The 24,667-nt window shown below is 40.0% G+C and overlaps 1 protein-coding gene across 2 annotated transcripts in view; it reads right to left on the reverse strand.

Annotated features, from left to right (window-relative positions):
• The window catches only part of HIVEP3 (HIVEP zinc finger 3), a 111,081-nt gene that overhangs the window by 67,874 nt on the left and 18,540 nt on the right, over window positions 1–24,667 (reverse strand). Inside the window, exon 2 of one of the 2 annotated variants that reach the window (XM_075264463.1) lies at window positions 16,628–16,673. The exons of the other annotated variant lie outside the window; for it this stretch is intronic. The gene's annotated coding sequence lies outside the window, so the exon portion shown is untranslated. The remainder of the gene's footprint in view (window positions 1–16,627; window positions 16,674–24,667) is intronic. 2 annotated transcript variants of the gene reach the window in all.

Raw genomic sequence — 24,667 nt, forward strand, 5'->3', positions numbered from 1 at the left:
GATATGAAGATAGCCTTAGTATCATTTAATAGAGCATATGATTCCAGGTCAAAATGTTGGAGCCACTAAGTGTCTCCTTTTCAGCTAATTTGCAGTTGACTTCCAGTTACTATGGAAGTCCCATCCATAGATGCCATCAAAAAGCAAGACGTCTTCAAAGGGAGTCGAAGGAGAACTTCTGGGATTGGTCTTTTCACACAGTGAGTGCAGATGTAAGGGGTTGTTTTTCTCAAAGCTTTCACACATGTCTGTAACTGTTTACTCTGTGCACTGGACTGAATATTCTGTATATTATCTCACAGATTACAATTTAAGAAAAGTCTTCTATGTACTTGTATCTACTTCTTGCTGCTTTTGCAATTACTGATAGGATACTATTCACAGACAGAAAGCAGCTTTTCTAACTATACTCATAGACTACTATTTTTTCCTTCATCAGGGATCTTTAAAGCTGTAGCATGCCTGCATGTATATGCAGTTCAGTGTTCCTGGACTTCCTAAGGCCTTGATGGCGAACCTATGGCACGGGTGCCAGAGGTGGCACTCAGAGCCCTCTCCGTGGGCACCCATCTGTGGAACAGATTATATTGTAAAGGGCCACTGTGGAGCAAACTGTACTGTGTGGGGGCCAATGTGGAGCAGATTGTACTGTGTAAGAGGTACTGTGGAGCAGATTGTTCTGTGTGGGGGCCTCTGTGAAGCAGACTGGACTGTGTGATGGTCACTGTTGAGCAGATTGGACTGAGTGGGGGACCCTTCATTATTTATATCACACAGTATCTGTTTTATAGCACACATAACAACATGGCATGGTTACTATAAAACAGGTTTGTGCGATGTAAATAATGAACATTAATTGTTCAAAATTATACCAAATGCAGTACAAAGTTGTTTGTTTTATTGAAAGCCCTGTTAAGCCCCATTCATACAACCGTTTTTTGGCGTCCCTAATTGTCCGCAATTGTGGATCCGCACAGTATTAAACAGGACCTTTCATCAGTTGGGGCACATGAGGTTTTATATACCGCTAGAAAGCCGACAGTGCGCTGAATTCTATGGACGAACACTATCGGGAGGGGGAGTTCCTCCCCGCTCTCACAGTACAGTGCTATAGGCGCTGCTGTGAAGAAGGGTGTTCTCGGTACTGGCACCAATAGCTCTTCACCTGGGGCAGAGATCGTGAAAGCCAACAGTGCGCTGAATTCAGCGCACTGTCGGCTTTCTAGCGGTATATAAAACCACATGTTCCCCAACTGATGAAAGGTCCTCTTTAAGGTTAAATTACCGTGTAGGTGCTTTGTGATAAATTAGTGTGTTTTGAGTTGCAATTTGGGCACTTGGTCTCTATAAGGTTCGACATCACTGTCCTAAGGTATGCGCACTCAGGCTTTTGTCAGCTATTTGTTTGTCATTGTATACATACACCAGGTAGAATTACATGTGAATACACCAGTGGTAGTTATAATGGATAGAGGAAGGAGGCAGACTACACCTTAATGTACACCCACTCAACCTCAGAGACAAATATTAAATTTGCTGCCACCATAATGGGGATATTAGCAGCAGAAAAACTGATAGGACACCATGTATGAAGGCTTATAGTGTCACGTAGCAGCCTCTGTTACAGCTGATTGTTGTGGTCTAACAAGGTAGGTCTTGATCATGTAAAAAATCTGTTAGAAAGCAGGAGAGGTGATAAAATCACAGATTGGAATTACTTACCAAAAAAATCTCCTGCCAGTCCAGTGCTCTCTGTTACTGCAAAGCAGTGATGATGATTCAACTACCCACATGTAAGTGCTGGCAGAAATTTAGGAACTTTTTGCACATATTTCATATCAATACAACGATACAGTACTACACAAATAGAATAACAATTTAGCTAATAATAATAATAATAATAGCACGCTAATAATACTACCATTAAGGACGTACTTCATATTTTTATCTAAATAAATAAATATTTTTTGTTAATGCGTAAAGATTTGCATAATCTTAAAAAAAAATGCTTAATTATGCACATGTATATGCGAAATAATTTAATGTTATACGACTTGCTTTCTAATTAGAATTTGGTAAACTCCTACATGGTAATTCTGGGTGGTAACATCTAAAATGAATGAGAGACAAGGGGTGACAGTCACAGAACAAGCTGCTAGCAGAACTGACAAGGGGATGTGACCGCAATAAAACATGACAGATTCCCCTTCCACACCCTGTGCCAAAGACAATGCTCACCCTTTGTATTCTTATACCCCCTCCCTTCTAACCATGGGGACACTAGAGGAGAATACCTAAGCCACAGAACAATCATTATTATTGTTTGCATGTACTACCATAGTACGATTTGTATAAGCTACATGTTTGTTATACATATCACAGGTCAATAACTGAAATTAAACTGGAAGAACCATGAGCTTTGGTTGACGCTTATAGACATCTACTCTTCTGTAGCTGTGTCCTGATAAATTTTCTATTTTCAGAATAGGTAGACTGCTTTAGAACAGTTATGGCCCCTGAAAGGTTATATGTAAGTTAGCTCTTATTCACCAGCAGGAGAACAGTGACAAATATTCTTGAAAATTTAAATTTTTATGTAAAGCAGCATATCTCTCAGTTTCAAGGGACCTGGTCACCTGGTGAAATAAGAAGTCAGCTATTTTGGGTTATTCCCATAGCTATACGGACTACATATACACTTGAGAAGATGGTGAGAAGGTTATAATTATGTAATGTATGAAAAACATTGTTATCCTTTAAAGATGAATGCTAGATATAGTTGCTTATGCTTGAAACTGCTATAATGTTATATCATAAGATGGCACCTGTATCCAAGATGGGTGCAAGAAAGACAAATGCTTGGATTGCTGCCACAAAACAGCACCCCAAGGTCAACACGCAGAAGCGGGACCAGCTGGCTATATATGGCACTGCATAAACTTTTTCTGTTTGACTGAGATGTATCATACCAATCAGGAATGAATATGAAAACTTACGTTGTTATATCACTTCCTTTCTCTGATAATATTTAACTCCATGGTCTCAATAAAAAGTGCGTCAGCATACATTTTTGCTGAGAGAAGAATGAATACCAATACATAGAGTGGTGTGATTTCTTGACCGCCTGGCACTCAGCCTAATTAATTAGGACGACGACAGTTACCCGAGATTATTGGTCAATTAGTCATAAACACGACTATGACCTTATCAATGGCGGGTAGGCCAAGTGCCTTTTTTGCAGAGTTACTGTATGTAAAGAGGTGACACTTGCAGATCTGGGACAGGTAGATATAGGAAAAAACATAAATTATAAATATTAGGCTAATATAAGTAGTTAATTAGGATTAACAAATAGAGGGTGACAGGTACCGGGACCGATAGCGCTTTACCGGGGGCACAGATCGGTAAAGCCGATAGTTCGCTGAATTCAGCACACTGACGGCTTTCCAGCAGTATATAGAACTGCCTGTGCCCAATCTGATGAAAGGTCCTCTTTAAGGGGTTAAAAAGAATATCTAAATTCTGGAGCATCTTTTCTTAGAACCCAGTGCTGTATTGTTCTTTCCATCCAAAAACTGAAAGTTAGGAGTTTCCATTTAGCAATACATCTATATATTCTTTGAGTTTGTGATGGGACACGGCCCCTTTGACAAGTGGAATGGTAATGCTCAGTTGTCAATTTATTAAATTATTTATGATATATTTCTGGGAGGAATAACAGAGGAACAGAACAATGAAGAGTTAGGAAAGCATGGCCCGATTTTGCTATTTCAGGGGAACACAAATATTTGCTACTGTTACATAGACATGTTAAGGGATCTGGCAGATACTCTAACCTTTCTTGAGAGCCCAGTCATTGAAGGTCAGACCTTATACTGATGAAACCTTCTCTTAGGTCATGTCAACCATTTTCATTATATATTTCTCTTTAAGTGACTTTTCTACAATAAAAAAGTAACAGAACAAAGACTCTTCATGTGTAAATTTCTGTTGTCTGATACAACTTAGTAAAAGAAAAAATACATAACTGTGACTCTCATAGTAGATTGTAGTTGTCTAGACGGTTTCATAATTTAATGTCTACCGAATAATGAATGCACTGAAGGAAACCATATAACACACAAATAAGATTGTGATATCAGCTGCCAGATACTGAAAACGGATATTCTAAGGGTCATGGAGGGCTGATGACGCCAGCGTCATAGCTAGCACAGTCTGAAGATAATGAAAAAAATCACTATGCGATGAGCTGAAGATTGCATTGTTTCCAGTTTTAGTGTCAGAGGAGAGGAAGTACCTATATATAGCTGGGTTTTCCTCCCCCGCAATTCTCTCCTGCACCCACGCACCCTCCTATCACAGTCTATTTATAGCTGCATGAGAAATATCTCTACCTCACACTCGAGCTGGGTGGATGTGGTCAGAACACAGGGGAAGTTCAGGGTGCTGTAATAGTGCCGTGGCTCAATATCATGAGACCAGGAAACAACATATATAGATAACCAAATGCACGTGTTAAGTTAAATTTAACCTATTTCAATTGAGACTATATCTGGGAAAGCTGGGTTTACTACTAATAATCAGAACCCATTAGACCATGTGGTGCCTAGGACACAGTCATCAAGAACATTAGGCGAAACAACTTTTCATAAATGAATAGCAAACTATAACAGAAATGTATAGATTTTACAATACATTGCAATTATGTATTAGCATTGCAGGGTATTGTATTAGTGACCAGATACCCTGAGGCTCAAAACAAAATTAAAAAAAAAGAATTAAATAAAATAAATGGAAAACATAAGTACATTAGGTATGTCCAAAAATACCCAGACTACAAACTTAAAGGGGTATTCCCACGTCGCATACTCACCAGTCTTCACTGCTGTAAAATCTTCTTTCTTCCTGGTTTCGGTCGTCATTTGGTGGGCGGGGTTTCACATGCAACCTACCGTTTAGCTCCACCCCCAAATTAGTGTGTAGCTCCACCCACCACATAGCGTGATCCTATGGGGCGGCTGAAGGGCCTGTGATGTCATCAAAGGTCCTCAAATAACACTATATGCACAATATTGGACTATGAAGTAAAGGCAGGAGCAACTCTATTCTGTGTTACATACAGAGACTGCCTGTCTCTGCCATAATGAACACAATTGAATTAGCTAGCCTGATAACTGGGAGAACAGAAGAAATGAAAGCAGCTCCTCTCCCCTATTTGAGAGCAGGGAGCTAGGTCACGTGGTGTAGACACAGGAATAGCTAGATACACAGGCTGGCTCCCGTGCACTTAGCCCCTCCTCCCTCCCCCCTGAGAGCAGGCAGATACATCACTTGACTTTTGAGCAGATAAGTCAGGGCTGTGGCCACAAAGAATTGAATAAAGTAAGATAGTGGACAAACAAAGCAGTTTTGCTGAAGCAGTGTATTTAGGAAAAGTCTTACATCCACATTAACAAGCAGTATAGATAGGATCCTTGTAATGGGACAACCCCTTTAAGAAAATGTTTAGCCCTAGCAGTGAATATACTGAAGAAAACAAAAAAACACAGCACCAAGTACCAATAGTGTAGCACACTGACTTACAAAGCGGTAGCAAATAGTAATGGTGGTAAAATGCTCACCTATCTAGGGAGCACCCTAGACTGCTTCCTCCAGAATCAATCTATTTACAGTGTAACCCGATCGCAAGAGACTACCGCAAAATGGCCGACGGACAAGCGCAGTGAAGAGGAGGAGAATGCCGGACGGAGCAGAAGAAAGGCACGCTGGAATGCTGCGCTCATAACACAGAGGGCACGCCCCCTGTGCTGTCTGAGCGCAATTAGTATACCGAAGAAATGAAGAAAAAATTTTAAAAAACAGCACTGTGGACCTTCAAGATAAAGATAAAAGATGAATAGCCTTTAGGGAGCATTCACACGATGTTACGCTCCGCTCATTCTGAATGTAAAACTCGTTCAGAATGAGCGCGTAACAAGCAGCTCCCATTGATTTGAATGGGTGCCGGCATATGCGCGCTACCCATTGAAATCAATGGGAGGCGTTTTTCCCTATTGCTTTCAATGTGATACGCGCATATCATGAGCGGAGCGTAACATTGTGTGAATGATCCCTTATAAAGGCTATTCCTACGTGCTGTTAGTTTAAAACCGTTATTTTAATGGTACAATTCCTTTAACCTGTTAAACAATTATAGGGTTAAACAATTATAGGGTTAACAAAGTTCTCAAATGTGGTTTTGAATTATTTGAGGGGTGCAGTTTTAAAAATGGGAGCCTTATAGGGGGTTTCTAATATATGGGCCATTAATATTCCCTTCAGAAAAGATGTAGTCCCTAAAAATTGAGTGTGGGCGACTCTCTTGTAAATCTCACAAATTGCGGTTAGACTTCTAAGCCTTATAATGTCCAAAATAAAAAAACAATTAACCCTTTCCCGACATCTGCTGTTCTAGTGCCGTGTGTTTAAATATGGTCAAATGCAAAGATTTGTAATTCAGCATCCAGAACATGTGAAGTTAATAAAACATAACTTTTAATAAGACAAGGTGCATAAAATCCATCTTACACAAGAAACCAAGAAAAATGGAACAAAAACACACTTAAGAAATGTAATCACAAAACAAGTGAAACACGAAAGGCCACCTATACGTTTCAAGGCCGAAGCCCCTTACTCGCCATGAGTAAGGGGCTTCAGCCTTGAAACGCGTAGGGGGCCATTCGTGTTTCACTTGTTTGGTGATTACATGTCGTGTGTTTTTGTTACATTTTTCTTGGTTTCTTGTGTAAGATGGATTTTATGCACCTTGTCTTATTAAAAGTTGTTTTATTAACTTCACATGTTCTGGATACTAAATTACAAATCTTTTCTTTTTTTCATTTCGGCATTTCGGGGTGTTTTTGTTTTTTTTGTGCACCAGAACTTTTCTGTTGAGGTGCCCATACTTTTGCACTGGTTAAATTTTGGTTTAATGCATATTGCACATTTTCTGTTAGTACAATAAACCTCATTTCAATCCTGAAATATTACTGTGTCCATCAGTTATTGGATATATCAAACTGAAATGGCTGCTGCAAACACCAAAATATTTAGAACTAAAAATGATTAATATTAATAGGGGTGCCCAAACTTTTTCATAGGACTGTATAATATATATATATATATATATATATATATATATATATATATATTTATTTTTTTTTAAGTTCAAATCATCTCCCATACTTAAACACTATTATACACATACATATTAAGTACCCTTGTGTTCAAAAATGCACGATCTACAAATCTATAAAAATTATTTTCCTGTTTGGTAAATACCGTAGAGGGGAGGAAAAAATAAATCAAAAGCGCCATTTTTTCACTGTTTTGCCTCTGATAAAAATTTTAATAAAAAGTGATCAATGCAACAGCAATTCCCCAAAATGGTATAACTAAAAAGTACACCTAGTCTTGCAAAAAAAAAAAAATACATGCCCATACATGGAAGTATAAAAAAAAGTTACAGGTGTCAGAATAGGACATCTTTTAGAAAAAAAATTTTTTACCAGTTTAAAATTTTTGTTAAGGGGTTAAAGTGTAAATAAAATCATATAAATTTGGTATCATCTGAATCGTACCAAAATACAGAATACAGATGACTTATTATTTTGGCTGCATGGCGAATGTTATAAAAACGAAGTCCGTAAGACAGTTTTCCAGTACATTGTACAGAATAATTTATGGTAGCATCATAAAGAAAAATGTATCCTGCAAACATTAAGACCTGATAATGGCTCTGAAAGTGGAAAAATTGAAAGGTTATGGGGTTTGGGGGGGGGGAAACGAAAATCGAAAAATTTCCACGGCAGAAGGGGTTAAAAGATGTACCAACTTAAAGCAGAGATATGGTAGATAATATTGCCTGTCATGAAATGCTCTGCTTTTAAATTTTTTAAATTGCGAATCTTTCCAAGTATGAAATCAAATTCTCTATTTTTCATAAATGAAAAAATATCCATCAAAGTTTTGGGCTGGTACATGTCTCAAAGAGGAGGTGCTGACACCTCCATATTGTGGGCGGCGAAGAATTCTGCTACCGTGTAGCCCCATATAATATGTACTGCACATGCATGTGGGCTACTGTGGAGCGTATTATACCATGTAGGGGCCACTGTGGAGCATATTATGCTGTGCAGTAGCCACTGTGGAGCATTATACCGTGGGCATGTTGCTCACACCCTTACCACACAGTGTCATCGCTTGGGTGTGAGGAAGGCCTCCTCAATAGTGGTCTTCCATAGACTTGTACTGTCTTTGCAATAAAACTAGGCTGTAAGTCCCGTCCTTCTGACAGTGGGGAGCTATCAGTAACGACACTAACGGCATCTCTATCACTGAGGAACACACAAGGAAAACACACTGAATTCGGCGCACTGTCAGCTATATAATATAATACCGCAATTCAATGAGGATGTGAAAGCGGCCATTTTTCTTGTGGCCGCAGGCATGTGCAGTAGGCTCTGCTCGAGACCTACAAGTTTCACCGCCTCCGCCAGAAGAAGACAACATTCCTGAAGAAGATGGAGGCAGCGCTGGAGAGTTCTCTAGCAGCATTGGGGATGCCCCCAGTGCTGTTTGAGCGCTGGGGCCTGCCCCCAGTGCAACGAGAGAACTCATTTGCATACCGGTGAAAATCGTTATTTCTACGGAAGGGCGGCGCGGAGAAGACATCTAAAGGTAGAAGACGAATAGCCTTTCTTAAGGCTATTCCGACGTGTTAGGCACAAAAAAAGCCATCTGAATGATAGGATCCCTTTAAGTGTGCAGGGTATTGGAGAACTTACAACAACTAGTCTCAACCCACCAAGTCTGAGACAATGAAAAGTAAAGATAAAGAATGAAGAGCAACCATTAGAAAGGTGGAACAGAAGCCACATAATGGTCAGAAATACCGTTACTTCTTGAGAATAAAAACTGTACTACTGATTTCTGCGAAGACTGTTAAAAAGAATAGGTGAACTTTAAGAAAAAAGACAAAACAAACAATCATACAAGAGAAGAAAATCTAACAGTTTTTGCTGAATAAAGCGGAAACCATTTCTACTTATGAAGGAAGTAAAATAGAAACATTTTCATTAAGTCAAACAGCTGCCAAAAATTATGGTAATAGCAGTTTCACAGATTTAATATCTAAATATATTGATGTGCAACTGCAGCCCCTGGTGGAGTTATTGGCATCTTTAACTAAGGATACTACAAGTCTCTTGTGAACGATTTATTACACCTTGATGTGACATGTTACTTGAGACATATGACATTGAGTTGTTGTACAACAGTATTTGTCATGGCGGTGGATTTCAAGTTGCTAAATATTTTTTGCCAAGACACTTGGCAACTAATACAATTGATTTTTTTGTGCGTTTGCTTGAGTTCCTTCTTATATATATTCTTTTTTAATTTTAATGAGTCCATCTACCTTCAGCTCCAGGGAACAACAATGGGGGCCCTCATATGCTAATTTGTTCCTGGAACTTTTCCTGTCAGATCAGTAGTCATCGATGAACTGCGTCATATTTTGGATGCGATATATTGATGTTGTATTTTTGACCGAGTGTGGTAGTTTTCAACAGCTCTGTGAATTTTTGAAAATGCTGAATGCGAACTCAAGGAATACCAATCTAATGAACGTAGCAGACAAGAATAGAGAAGAATGTTTAGACATTGTTGTATAACGGGATGCCACCGTTTTATTACGTATTCCACAAGGTGACCAATTCACTATTACATACCTCCTCCTCTCACCCCAGGCACTTGAATAATGGCATACCTGCAGGGCAATATTTGCCTATGAAATGCATTTACTAAACTGACGTGAACTTTGAACATGTTCCAGATCTCCATAAGAGATTTCTTGCATGTGGATATGATCATCATCCTTTGAAAAGAGCATATAGGTAAGCAAAGGGTGCAAATCCACATGATTTATTGTTTTCTAAACCTGCACAAGGGATGATAACAAGGTGGAATTGATTACTAACATTTGCAGTGGGAAAGGATGAGACAGATTGCTTCCAAACACTGGCCATTATTGCAGACAGATCCATTGCTGGACAAATATTTATCTGTGAATCCTATTACAGCAAGACATTCCAAAAACCTGAGGGACTTACTAGTCCACAGTCATTGTCAACCATCTAATACCACAATACTATTTGGTACTAAAGGTCCAAAGTGGGGCCTTTTCTTTGTGCACAGTGTATAACATGGAATATAATAATAATAATAATAATAATAATAATAATAATAATATGGAATGTAGTAGTGAATTTAGTGACTTCTGGTTCAAAAAATATATACCATACATATTTTTGTGCCAAGCCGTCGTATATTATGAGACATGTCCATGTGCAAAAATGTATGTGGGTCTTAAGACCTGTGAATTGAAGGTTTGTGTCCATGAATGTGTCTGTGAACATGTCCATCATATTGTACTGGCCAGGGTTATTGTGGATGTAGAAGGATTGAAATCCTTTCCTAGACATCTCAAAATATTTCACTCCTGTGATGCAACATTTTTAGGAGTGAGAGGTATTGACATATCCTCCCAAATATTAGAGTGGGAAATAAATCAAAACGTTTAGCCCTACGAGAAACCAAATGGATTTGGTTGTTGAATACAGTATACCCTCATGGTCTCAATGAGTATTGTTTCCTTGGGCCCGGTTCACATCTGCATTTGGTATTCCATTTTGGGGAGTCCACTTGATAATTATTCAGCATCTGATTAGGCCACTTATCTATAGGGTGGAGCATTGTATACAGGAATGGCACAATGTGGATGACACCAACCCAAAGAGCTAAAGCTGTCATCATTATTAGTTAGCCATTAAAAAAAGGTAACAACTACTGAAGACTCTCAAGTTTTTTGTTTTTTTTAGATTTTATAGCCACTGGCGAACACGGTACAAAAGCATAGTTTTTCCTTATACCAACCCAAAGAAGAATACTGTATCAAAATGTACATTGGGGCTTGGTACCATCTATGAACTGACATACTTTCTTACAATTGGTAAGAGAATGGGAGTTGTTTTACTTATTGGTAGTATGTAGGATTATTTACTGTTGTTATTTGTATACTATATGTGTCACTTTGTATGGCAATAACTTTAAGATGCATTCACTTACAAATGATTTTGAGATTGTTTCTCATGACACATTCATCAATATTTTTTGCATGTATTTATAAAAAAAATAAATAGGAAATTTGATTAAAATTTGGAAAAATTTACAATTTTAAAATTGTGAAATGCTCTGCTTTTCAGACAGTCATGCCACCCAAATACATTAATAAATATTATCTACCATATCTCTGCCTTATATTGGCATCATCTTTTAACTGTCCTTCAGTTTATTTTGGACGTTAAAACTTAAAAGGCTTTACGAGTGTAACGGCAATTTTCCAAATTTAGAAGAAAATTATCCAAACCCATTTGTTAGGGACCACTTCGGTTCTGAAAGAGATTTTAAAGGCCTATATATTAGAACCTCCCTCCCGTCTCCCAAAAATCACACCATTTCCAAAGTGCACCTCTCATATAATTCAAAATAGTATTTAGGGTTGTTTTTTTTAACCTTTTTAAGCATTTGAATGGAATTAAAACAATATGGAGATCAAACTTAGACAATTCATTTTTACAATAATACATTCGTTTAGTAAAAAAATTTACAAGGGGTTTTAGGAGATAATGTATCCCACTATTTGTTATGCAGTTTCTCCCGAGCATAGAAATACCCCATATGTGACTGTAGACTGCCTGGACGTTAACCCAGTACAAATAAAGGTGTATATGTGGAGGTAAACTGCTATATGGTTACAGAGCAGGGTTCGGAAGGGAAAAAGGACTGCACTTTTTAGCTTTCAGAGTATAGATTTAGTGAGACTGGCTATTGGAGGACATATTGTTTTAACAGCGCACGGAGCACAGTGCCTAAATTGGAATTCCCAAAAAATGACCCCATTGTATAGGGGCCATTTTAGAGTCTCTGCAAAAGAGACATGGCGCCCAAAAAGCAAATAAACAATATAAAACTGTGCTCCAAAAACCACATAGCACTACTTCACTATTTCTGTGCCTGATATATTAGGCCCACTTTGTGTCGTCAGAGAAATGCAGTCGTAAAACTATTAAAGTAGATTATCCCAGGTACAGAAAAGTTGTATATGTGGGCATAAGCTGCAGCTTGGGCACACGGCAGGACTCAGAAGGGAAGGAGCACTGCTCTTTTTAGCTTTTGGAGTAAAGATTTAGAGGGACTTTCTGGACGCCATGTTGTTTTCGCAGACCTGTGGTGGTGCCAGTAACTTAGAATTCCCCAAGTAGTGACCCCCTTTTGTAGGGGCCATAATAGGTTCTCTGCAAACCTGGCATGGCATTTAAAAAACAACAATCTACGCTTCAAAAATTCATAGAGCTCCTTCACACCTGCGCTTTGCTGTGGGTCCAAATATCAGTTTAGGTCCACATGTATGGCACCGTTGTACCCAAGATAACATACTTAATATCATATGTGGATATAAACTGCTGTCTGGGCACAGAACGGAAAGAGCACGATTTGGTTTTTGGCGTTCAGTTTGGTTTTTGGATGTCATGCCACTTTTGCAAAGCCTCTGAATTACCAGCAAAGTGGAATTTGCTGAAACTTGACCCCATTTTGGAAACTACACCCCTCAAGGGATTTATCAAGCAGAGCAGCGAGCATTTGTTATCCAGAAATGTTTCCAGAAATGAATGTGCAGTTTACAGTAAAAAGTGAAAATTGCAATCTTTCCAGAGATATGACATTTCAGTGCCTGAAATGTTGTGCCCAGGTTGTGTCAGCAAAGATTCACGCTCCAAAAACTGTTGAACGGTTATCCCAGGCAAAACAGCTTTTGCAACGTTCTTTTCTGGGTACAATAAAAACCATACATGTGAAAATAAACTGCAGTTTGGGCACACAGCAGAACCCAAATATGAAAAAGAGCCATGTGGCTTTTGGAGTGCAGGTTTGGTATCTAGTATCTGGGCGCCTTGTCATGTTTGCACAGCCCCCAAGGTACAAATAAAAGGGAATCCCTATTTTGAAAACTGCACCCCTCAAAGAATCTATCAAGGGGCTCGGTGAGCATTAGTTTCTCAGATGAGAATGCACAGTGGATGGTGAAAAGAGAATAAGTAAGCTGCGCGGAGTACACTGGGGGCACCCAATTCCCCATTATTTTCCCAGTAGAACCTATGATTGAGAAGTCATTCTAGGGGGTCACTTTTTGGAGTCTTTTCCCTCATAATATATAAATCTGGGGTGTACCCTGAAACACGTTTGCACAGCTTATGCATTCCCATTCTGCTGCAGCCAGTTTTGTCCGAAAGATTTGACAATTTTTTGAGGTGATTTTATTTTTTTGTATTATTGTACAAGCTATAATGATTTTATTTTTCTGATGAGGTAGCCATATGAAGACCTGATTTTTGCAGGCTGACAAGCATTTTGTGATGAAACTGGTGTCTAAAACTTATTGACAAAAATATTAACATTATAAAATTTCTGCCCTGCCATACAACATAAATAATGTGTTCCCTTTACCATTACAGAAATACCTAATTTATATTAGTTTCAGCATGTGTTACTTATTTTGCAGAATACAAATCCATCTGGGGGGAAAAAAAAGATCAATTTTTCATTACTATCTCCTTAGAGGTGTAATAATATTATTTCTCTATTGACAGAGCTGGTTGAGAGCTTATTTTTTGTGAGACAAAATATGCTTTTTATTGGTACCATTTTGGGCTATATATGACATTTTGATTACTTTTTATTCCACATTTGGGCAAATAAAAATTTGTTTCTGGATTTTTTTTTTTCCAACGTTCATCATGAGCGTTACCTAATGGTTTAATTTTATTGTGCAGTTGTTCTACAGATGTGGCAATACCAAACGTGTGCTGTTTTATACTACGTTTTGTGTTTGTATACTATATAAGGGGAAAGGGGCATATTATTGGAGGGTTTTTTCTTAATACTTGTAAAAAAAAAAATGTTTACATATTTTTTTGTCCCAATAGAGGAAAGGATTCAGTCATCTCCTGATCACTGGTTCAATACTATGCACTCCAATACAGAAGTATTGGATTGTATAACAGTTGTCAGCATATGCAGAAACATGGTTAGCGGACCCGGAGTCACGGGAAAGGCCCAGGGCTGCTGAAGAAACATCACAACCTCTCCAGAGGTAGTACAGAAGGGACAATAAAGTACAGTTTTTCTAAGGGAACCCCTTAGATGCTACGGTCATGATTAATTGCGGCATCCACGGGGTTATCGACGGCAATCAGAGCTCATCTCTGTACGTGGGTGTTATAGACAGGCCACTCTCGACGTTATTCGCTTAGTTTCTGCCACTTAACATGGCAACAACTCCCATATCATGTATGAGACCGTCACAGCACTGAGCAGTACTGTCAGTGACCAAGTGCTTCAACCCCAAGTGTGAGAAGGAGTACTATTGAAGATCCTTCCTCCCAGCCGCGGTCAGGCTTATAATCAACATCAGGCTAAGCGAAATTCACTCCACACAGAGAACTAAATTATCCTGAAGGCTTTCTTTTCTTTTCAGTTGCTATGACTCCTAGTATCTTTTCTATCTGCTATGAGCTTGTATGTGCTCTTTCTTGAATTATATTACTGTATTATCTATGCTACTGTAACACACTGAATTTCCCCATGGTGGGACTATTAGAGGATTATCTTATCTTATACTATTATGTCATGTTGCAGGAAGGGTTTAACGCACCTAACAATGATGTTGCCCCTGATAGGGACATTGAGTGAATTTCTGAAAAATGACTACATGTTTGTAATTTAACATGTTTGTAAGACACTAAGAAAAAATAATAAGAGCTAGTTCACACAGGGCAAAATGGTCGGGATTTTGCTGCAAAATCTGTGTCAAAATCCTGCTCAAAAAACCGCCTCCCATTAAAATCAATGGGAGCCGGTCATTTCCTTTTTCCGCGAGCGGGAACAAACCACTCGCGGTGTCTAAAACTTTTCTTCAGGCGGATTCAGCCTTGGACATCCGCCTCGCAACACCACCCTCCGGACTAATAATTTTAAATATCTATGGTGTTGTTTTATAAATTTCAGTTGGTTGATGTATTTAATATTTTGACAAACGTATTACATTTTTCATAGTTTGTGGTATTTATTATAGAGTGTTTGTGGTTTTAGGTCACCAGGCCTTCAGATGAATGCCTTGGGGCAAAATTCTTTGTTACCTCTCTACCAAAGTTTTGAAGGACCACTGCTTCAAAGGTTTGTACTTTAGTTCCCCACCAACAGTATTCAGTGAGTCACCGAGATCCTTCATCAGGAGGATCTACAGTACATTCCTTGCAGTTAAAGTAAAGACCTAGGCTTCATGGATAGAGTCTCGGTGTGCAGGTAATGTCTGTACAAATGATCAATAGGAGGGAGATTGTTAAGGTATGAGTGAACCTTGTGTGTCCATTTTGTCTATTCTGGTCCAATACTGGCATTGGTTTATTACTTGCTTTAACCGTTTTGTACAGAGCCTCCATTTTGCATTCAGTAAACAATATTTCTGTATACTATATGCTGTCTATACTTTGAGCAGTCGAAACTTGTATATCTTGTGCATTCACAGATATTATGTTGATAAGTTTGATGTTTGATATTGGCTAGCCACTGGCCATCTCCTCTGTTTTAGCTATAACTGCGTGAGATTGTTTTAATGATTCAGAGAAGTATCTGGATACAGAAGCTCATGTATTTGCGTTTTTTTTACCTTCTCTTCAGTAGACCCTATTAACTAATTTGGACCCACAGATGAACTAACAGACTGCTTGTGTCTCACCAGCAAATAAGAATCCACCCTAAAAGTCTGTGAGCTCTAGCCAGTCTTCAGAGAAGCTTCTGAGAAGTAAATTGTGCAGTTTAGCAGGCAGGAAAGCAGCTGATATAGAAACATTTTTTCCCTCTGATAATATTAAAACGTTTCTTATAGTCAACTCAACTATTTTTACAATAATAAAAAGTTAAAAGAACAGTTATTCTTCAAGTTACGGATAAGAGAGTAATAACAGAGAGACAGATAAAATAAAAAAAAATAGTTATGGAAAAATGAAAGATGAAAACAACAGTACCTCTAGTGACTGCATTCACACATTCCAGCAAGCACTAGCCATTCAATACTGCGCACATTGACATTTAACTGAAACAACTTTTCCGGCCTGGAGTCTGGTCTTTTCTGATTTAAGAGAAGACCCAGAACTTCCAAGTCTGAAATTCCATATTTTTACACTAGCAATGGGCTGGAGGCTTATACACTTCCAGTGCTCCATAAAGCTTTACTGGGAACCATTAGGTCCCTTAAGAATAAAGTCTCTAATACAACACATACAGGAGATCCTTCCTCGCATACCTTTAGAGAATGTTTATCCTCTCCTTTGAGCCATGCTCCAATTCCACCTGATCTAGACATAGAACATTTTTCCCATATATGATGTAAAAGATTCTAAACAGTGTAATCAACAGAATCTGTATCAAAAGTATGGATCAACTAACTAGGACCAAAGAAGCATCTCACCTGTCAGTCAAAAGGATGTCTACATCAGCATTACACACTACACCTCCTGGAAAATAAATTGGGAAAACATTAGTATTCAAATTTTACTACTGATACAACGTTTCTATTATGCTTACTGATTGATTGTGCTTAAAGGAATACATAAATCATACATCAAATCTTGATGAACCGAGGATTCAAGCTCAAAATCTACTAATAAAAAGTGTATACGTCATTGAGAACATCTACGGACAAATCCAATCTGCGTGAATTTTATCACAGCAATAATGGGACTCAGTAGTGTGTAAGACCCCCGCACACCTGACAACCTCTGTGCATTCCCCATGATGTAATGGTGGTAGGTGTCCTAGGGATCCTCCAAAACTTGGATCAGAACATCAGTGAGTTCTTGGACATTCTGTGACACTACTTGGCAGCGTTACTGATACACAAATGCACTGATTGATAAGGTCCCAGAGGTTCTCCATTAGACATAAGTCTGGGGAATATGATGACTAGTCAGTGGAATCAACGCCTTTGTAATCTATGAACTGCTTATTGAGAAATTGTGAGACACGACATGCACCAGGGAGAACCTAGGAACACGTACACCTGAGTAAAGTTTCTGAATAGCTCAGACATAACCACAGTTCGGGTCCATTCACACGCAGTTTTGTGGTGCGGATTTTGACGCTGAATCCGCATCAGAATCCACGTGGAAAAAAAGGCCTCCCACTGACTTCAATGGGTTCCAAAGGAACCCAGTGAAGTCAATGGGAGGCAGAAAAAGGAACCCATTGAAGGTAATGGGAGGCTTTTTTTCCACGCAGATTCAGCGTCAAAATCAGCACCAAAAAACTCCGTGTGAGTGGACCCTTAGGGTACTGTTGCTCATCATATGAAGTTCTGTCTGACCCTCCAAATATATGTCTTCCCAGACCATCATTGACCTACCACCAAACTGGTCATGCTGGATGATGTTGAAGGCAGCATAACATTCACCAGTCTCCAGACTCGTTCATGTCAATCATACGCATTCAATGTAAACCTGCTTTCTTCTGTAAAATGATTAGCGTGATAATAGCAGACACACTAAGGCACAGGTCCCACATGACGTTAGGAGCTCACGCCACCCTCATGCACACACACCAGAGAACATTTTGTAGGACTTCTCCTGCTCCTCCTCGCACAATGAATTGGATACCAGTATTGCTGCTGGCTTGGTGCTGGAGACACCAGGTCTCCTTACACAATAGCATTTGTCCTAATATTTACTCCATGATCCTGAGACTGTTTGGGGAGACACAACAAACCTTCGTGTGCTGGCACATATTGATATGTTATCCTGAGGCAGCTGAACTACCTGTGAAACCTAAATGCGCTGCAGGTGCCGACTCATGCTAGTGACAAGGACACTACTAAAGAGCAAAACCGGAGCAGACGAAATTGATTCATAACGGTTTATGTCTCCTCACCGGAAAGATTGATATTCTGGAAGTTTAACCCCTTCCCAATGCAAGTATATTTTGATTTTAAATTTTGACTGTCCACCTTCCAAATGCTATAACTTATTATTTTTCCATTCAGAGTCATGTGAGGGCTTAATGTTTGCGGGAAAAACTGTACTTCATACCATGGTGCCATTTCATATTCTGTACAATGTACTGTGAAGCTGGCAATAAAATTAAGAATGGAGTGGAACTGGAGAAAAACTGCATCTTTGTGATTTTCTTACAGGCTTTATTTTTATGGAATTTACTGTGCTCCTGTGATTATGTAAAATCATTTTCTACAGACCTACTTTACTATATTCCATATAATTATTGTCTGATCGAAAGATTTTTCATTTGGAAATATATTTGCATTTTCTCTGCTTTCAATATAGTGCTGGTAACCAGTGCATTTAACAAGTGACTAGAGTAAAGATCGCTGCCATATATATTACACAACTGTTAGCAAATTCAAAGTCCTTGGGTCAAGGTTGGATGTCAAAAATTTAGTTTTACGTGATGGTGGACATACACAATTTGCTTCAATTGCATTCATACATGATGAAAAACAAGATGAATAGTAAGCACTAGTTAGTTGAATACCAATGGTTTCTAAAGTAGGGATTTCATTCTTCATTTTTAAACTATTGCTATATTTTGTAACAAGTAAGGCTAAGTCCACATCTGCATTGGAGTCTCTGGAGATTCCACCTAAAATTGGGATAAAAGTTATGCCTGCAGACGCCCATTATAGTCTATGAGGTCTGTGGGTTTCCTCGGGTAACAGCTTTTTAAGCGGACAGGCTCTTTGTCTTGGGTACCCGAAAGACAGAGAGTTGAGTACTAGTGTGAACCTAGCCAAAAATACATCTATTTTGGCTGCACCTAGCACGTTGTTCTAGGTTACAGCCAATAAAACAGTTTCATATCTTGCCACCCCAAAACTGTCACCCCATATATTATGTCTGCTGTAGATCATACTTTTTTCAGTCCCACACTCTCAGAGAGCAGCTCATAATGAGATGGCCGTTGGCTGTCATCCTACTGATCAGAGGCGCATCCAGCTTCCCTGGAAGCTGCTTGGAGCTGCTGCTAATCTCAGACAACTGACTCAGGAGATTTCCATTTTTGGAAAGAAAAAAAAAAGTTTGAGTAGCTTTCACAAGCAAAAAAGTATTGAGGAAAATGGAGAATATTAAATAATCAAAAATAAAAGCAAAATAGTCTTAGTGACACAAGCTATGTTAAGAATATGAGAAGCAGCAACCTGCAATCTTTCATTCCCAGGAAGTCTAGCACTAAAGACATGGAAGAGCTCAGGGAGACAATATTTTGTATTTGGCCTTTACTACAATTTGTTAAAAAATGGATTATATCAGTAAGTCGACGTGGCCCTACCTGAAGATGACATAAAATAGTGACAAAGTCCCATTTCTACAAGTGGGTCACTTGCTATTTTGGCAAACTTTTCATAAAATACAGTATAAGTTTATATTTGCAGCAGGAGCTTAACAGCAGCCGCACCTTACCCTCCTACTGTAGCTTGGCAGTATTCTCTCTATACCTTGTATAAGGTTAAAGCTGTAGAATGGCAGCTCAAGAATACAAGAACTGTACAGCACAACACAAAAACTGGATCTCGCTAATCCTTCTGGCAATGGTTATAGCCTCCAGAAAGGTTATTTGAAAAGCTGAAGAATTTTAGGTGCGAAGGTTCAATAGGTTCAAATAGGGAGAAACAGAGCGTCAGGACTGATGGTCATGCATGTTTTAATCCAAGTATATTTAGCAAGGGGAGTATTTATGAAGCTTCTCAAGGGTATTTGGACTAAATGTTTTGTTGAAGCCAGACAAAAAGCAAGTCTAGGATATTGTCGAAATTTTAACATAATGTCTTCAAATCTTCCACTAGACAGAAAAAGTCACCTTTTTCCAACTCTTTTGTAATGTGGAGTTGACATTTTCAGATGAACCATGGATTCTTAAGAACTCCTATTCAAGGTCCAAGCTGACAGGTTTAACTTCACTGGGTCTTGATGGTTTAAGAGGTCCTGGGTCAGCAATCCTTCTCTGTGGAATTAGATCCTCTAGAGCTGTTTTATCAATTGAACCAGTTCCTCTTTGACCATAGAGGAGGAATGATCAACATTACTTTGCTTTCTCATTTAGGATTGCTCTCAATGTGAAGGATCAGAGAAAAGCATAGAAAGGGTCCATGTCTCAATTCTGGGTTACAGCACTGATGCAAGAAGAATGTTAGTCAAGAAGAAAGTTTCTACCTGGGTGTACTTCCTTGAGCCAAAAAGATCCAAGTGAAGGAATCCATACCTTTCTGTTAGTTCTAGAAAAACTTGTCAGGTTTTTTTTTTTTAATTCAACAATTTTTATTTATTTTCCAAATTATGGGAGGGGGGGGGGGGGTACAGAAAGCAAAAACGGGGTGGGATGGGGGGGGAGGGAGAAAACACCCGGGTCCATTGCCCGAAAAATACAGAGGCTACAATGAACATTACGATTAAGTCATAAAACATGTTGCATGTTACAACAACAAAAACAAAATCATACACCTATTCATGTTGCAGAGAAATTCTCAAGAGGTTAGTAGCGTAGAGATAGGGAAAGGGGGAGGGCGGGGAGTAGGGGAGAAAGGAAGAGAGAGAAGCCTAGGAAGGGAGGAGAAGAAGGAAAAGGGGGGGAAGAACCATGTGTGAGAGGGGTAATTAATCGACACCTAATTTAACGAAGAGTAGGGATATTGAGTCCCCAGCAGTAGCAGATTCACTTTGGTATTTGCAAAGCAGTCCATAACTAAGGAACTATCTAGAAACTAGCCATGGATTCCAGACCTTCCTGTACGCATCGTATGTCCTATTGGACCAACCTAACAGTTCTTCGAAGCGAGATATTTCAGAGACCCTAGCTTCCCACACCTGGATCGGTGGCGTAATAGGTTGGAGCCAAAATTGAGGAATAAGAAGTTTTGCTGCAGCTAACATTTGCGTGACCAGGATATCCCTGCGTGGAGAATATGTCTCATTTGGAAGAGCCAGAAAAATCACCTCTGGGGACAGCCGTATCCTCTTTGATGTCACTTTCTGTATTTGTTGCTTGACCGCTTCCCAGTAGGGTGTAATAAGTGGGCACGTCCACCAGATGTGAAGCAAGCTACCTACATGGGAAGAGCATCTCCAGCACTTGTCATCATCAGCTAGGCCTCTGCGATGCAGCCATTCAGGAGTCCTGTACCACCTGGAGACAAGTTTGTAGTGAGCTTCTTTCAGCCGAATACATGGAGAGAACCCCTGGGAGGATTGTAGTATCTTCGAGACTTCTTCGGCTGTTAGTGTAATGTGTAGATCAAGTTCCCAAGTACTCAGAAAAGCCGGTTTGTAGGGCGTTGGAGGAGCAATGAACCTCTTTAGGAGTACTGCAGTCTTGCGGAGCATTGTGGTCTTAGATTGTAAGAGTTTCTCAAAATTAGTCAGTGTAGATTGTAATCGAAACTTCTCCTTGAATTGTTCAAGGGTGTGTTTCAAGTGTTGTTCATGTAAGAAGGTAAGTGGAGGCAGAGGCAGTAATCTCAAGTCTATGTGATCTCGGTACGTGGGGGCATCTCGGAAGAAAGCTTGTAGTGGGGTGGAGCTTAACCTTGCCCACATGGAATCATAAGGAGTCTGTGGCACTCTCAGAAGAGCTGGGATCACGCTCATTGGCATCAAAGGAGAGGGGGATGGAGCAAGTTCCTTTCCATGATCCCTCCAGATTTCAATTGCGCCTCTCAGTAGAGGGTTCCTAGCCACTGATGTCCTGAGAGTTTTAGGTGGTAACCAAAGATTCTGCAGCTCAGTCATAGAAGGCTCAAACACGTCAACGGAGATAGGATGGGTGAGATGTGCCCACCACCTGAGCTGGATTGCTTGATAGCATTTCCTTACATCCGGCAGACCAATCCCGCCTTGCGATTTGTATTTGGTGACCATGGAAGCCTAGGGGGTTTCTGTTTCCATACAAAGCGAGAAAACATGCTACGGACCGAGGAAAAGAAGGATTGCGGAAGATATATTGGCAACATTGTCATCTTATAGATAAGTTTGGGTAGAACATAGGTTTGTAATAAATTTTTCCTTCCAAACCATGACAGTGGAAGGGTCTGGTAAGAGTCCAGGTCTTTTTTCAACTCCTGCAGTAATTGTAAGAAATTCTTCACGTAGAGGTCGTCCAGACAGGGAGTTAACTGTACTCCTAGGTACTTCAGAGAGGAGGTGGCCCACTGATAAGGAGAGGATTCCTTCAGAGTCTTAACATCTTTCTCCGAAAGTGTAACATTCAATATTTCTGATTTCCCCAAGTTCGCTTTATATCTGCAGATTGATCCAAAGTGTTGGAGAAGTTCTGTGAGAGCTGGTAATCCACGGAGTGGGTTGGTGACCACGAACAGCACATCGTCAGCAAAAGCGGTGGAATGAGTCGTGGTGTCTTTAACTGTCATTCCCTCAATTCTGTCATCCTGTCGCACCGCCTGTAGTGTTTCAAGTACCAGAATAAACAGTGTGGGGGAAAGAGGGCAACCTTGTCTCGTTCCATTAGTTATGCGAAAGGAATTCGACAAAGTGCCATTTACTTTAATTTCCGCATGTGGGCTACTATATAATGAGAATATGGCATCTACAAATTGTCCGGGGAAGCCAAATTTCCGCAGAGTAGCACTCATGAAAGCCCAGTCCACCCGGTCAAACGCCTTTTCCGCATCAACTCCTAAAAGTAGCAGTGGTGACCGAGTGGACTGGGCCCGATGAATCAATAAAAGCAGACGGGCCGTGTTGTCCCTCCCCTCCCTCCCCATCGTAAACCCCGACTGCTCTGAGTTGAGAAGATGGGGAATCAAGGCCTTCATCCTGGAGGCTAATAACTTCGCCCATATCTTTAGGTCCATATTCAGTAATGATATGGGCCTGTAACTCCCGCAGGCCGTCGGATCCTTACCCTCCTTTGGTATGAGGGTTATGTGGGCTTCTTGAGTCTGCTTGGGGAGTCGCCCCCCGCAAAGCAAATCATTACACAGTAGTACAAGTTTCGGGGCCAAGATCTGTTGAAATTTTTTGTAGTACAGTAATGGTAGCCCATCAGGCCCCGGACTCTTCCCCGGAGGAAAGCTATTAATTACGGTGAGGATTTCTTTCAGTGTCACTGGCTCAAGAAGGGATCCAATTTGGTCTTCAGATAAGGTAGGTAGGGACAACGTGGAGAGAAAGTCCGATATCATCTGTGGTCTGGATGCCTGTAGCTCTGTTGGGTCTTCCTCCTGGAGGTTATACAAGCTCGAATAATACTCGACAAACTCTGCTGCAATATCTTTCGTGGCAGAGGTTAAGGAACCGTCTTTCTTTTTGATGCTGGAAATGTGGGATCTAGCCTTCGCTTTGTGGATTAAAGCAGACATAAGACGACCACCCTTGTTACCATGGGCATATATTAATTTCTTATATTGCAAATGATGTTTAGCTGCTCTGGTATTCAGGAGGTCAAGAAGGCGCTCTCTCAGGGACGTCAGCTCAGCCAGTTGCAAAGAGGCTGTGGTCCTTTTGTGGATCCTTTCTAGCGAAGAGATACGGCTCAATAGGTTATCCAGGGACTTTTGCTTCTCTTTCTTGATTTTTGAGGCCATAGCGATCAGAACGCCTCGTAAGTAGGCTTTATGAGTTTCCCATAAAATGGATGGGGATATCTCAGGAGTAGAGTTGATTTGAAAGAAGTCCTTTAGGTGCGTAGACAACTGGTCCACATTCTCATCCGAGTACAAAAGGGATTCGTTCAGCCTCCACGTCCATGCACCTTTTGGTACATGTTTAAGCTCAATGATTGCTGTAACCGGGGCATGGTTATTGAGTTATGGAGGAGTTAGTAAGAAGCGGCAGGAGGTCTGTTGAAGTAAATAAATAGTCAATCCTATGATAGAAGTGACCAGTCGGGGAATAATACGTGTAGTCCTTAACTGAGGGATGCTGAGCTCTCCATACATCAATCAGGTTCAGGTCCTGCAGGTTCCGTTGGAGCGCACTAAGGGATCTTTGTGAAAAAGGCGTCGCTAGGGATGAGGAGTCTAGTGCATGATGGAGTGCAACATTAAGATCACCCCCTATGACAAGATGCCCTTCTCTGAATAATTGCAACGTCTTGAGTGAGTCTATTAGCCAGGTTATCTGACCTCTATTTGGGGCGTACAGGTTCGCAAAGGTATATCTCTCTGAAGCAATTGAGCCCTTGACAAAAAGTGCCCTACCCTCCGAGTCGGCCCACGTCTGAGAGAGTACAAATGGTATTTTCGTGCCAAACAGAATAGATACCCCTCTAGCTGCCGCTGTGTCACTAGTGCTGTGAAAATGCTGTGAGAATTCTCTCATGGGGAGCTTAGGTATCTTGTTGCGCTTAAAGTGCGTTTCTTGAAGGAATGCTATGTTCGTTTTCAGTTTACGTAGAAGCAAAAGGATATGGTGTCTCTTATTGGGCGAATTTAGACCTTTGACATTTAGGGTGGTACAGACCATTGAGGACTGAGATGTAGAATCTGAAC

The sequence above is a fragment of the Leptodactylus fuscus genome, chromosome 2 (genome assembly GCF_031893055.1).
Source record: "Leptodactylus fuscus isolate aLepFus1 chromosome 2, aLepFus1.hap2, whole genome shotgun sequence".
In the NCBI taxonomy this organism is placed as follows: domain Eukaryota; kingdom Metazoa; phylum Chordata; class Amphibia; order Anura; family Leptodactylidae; genus Leptodactylus; species Leptodactylus fuscus.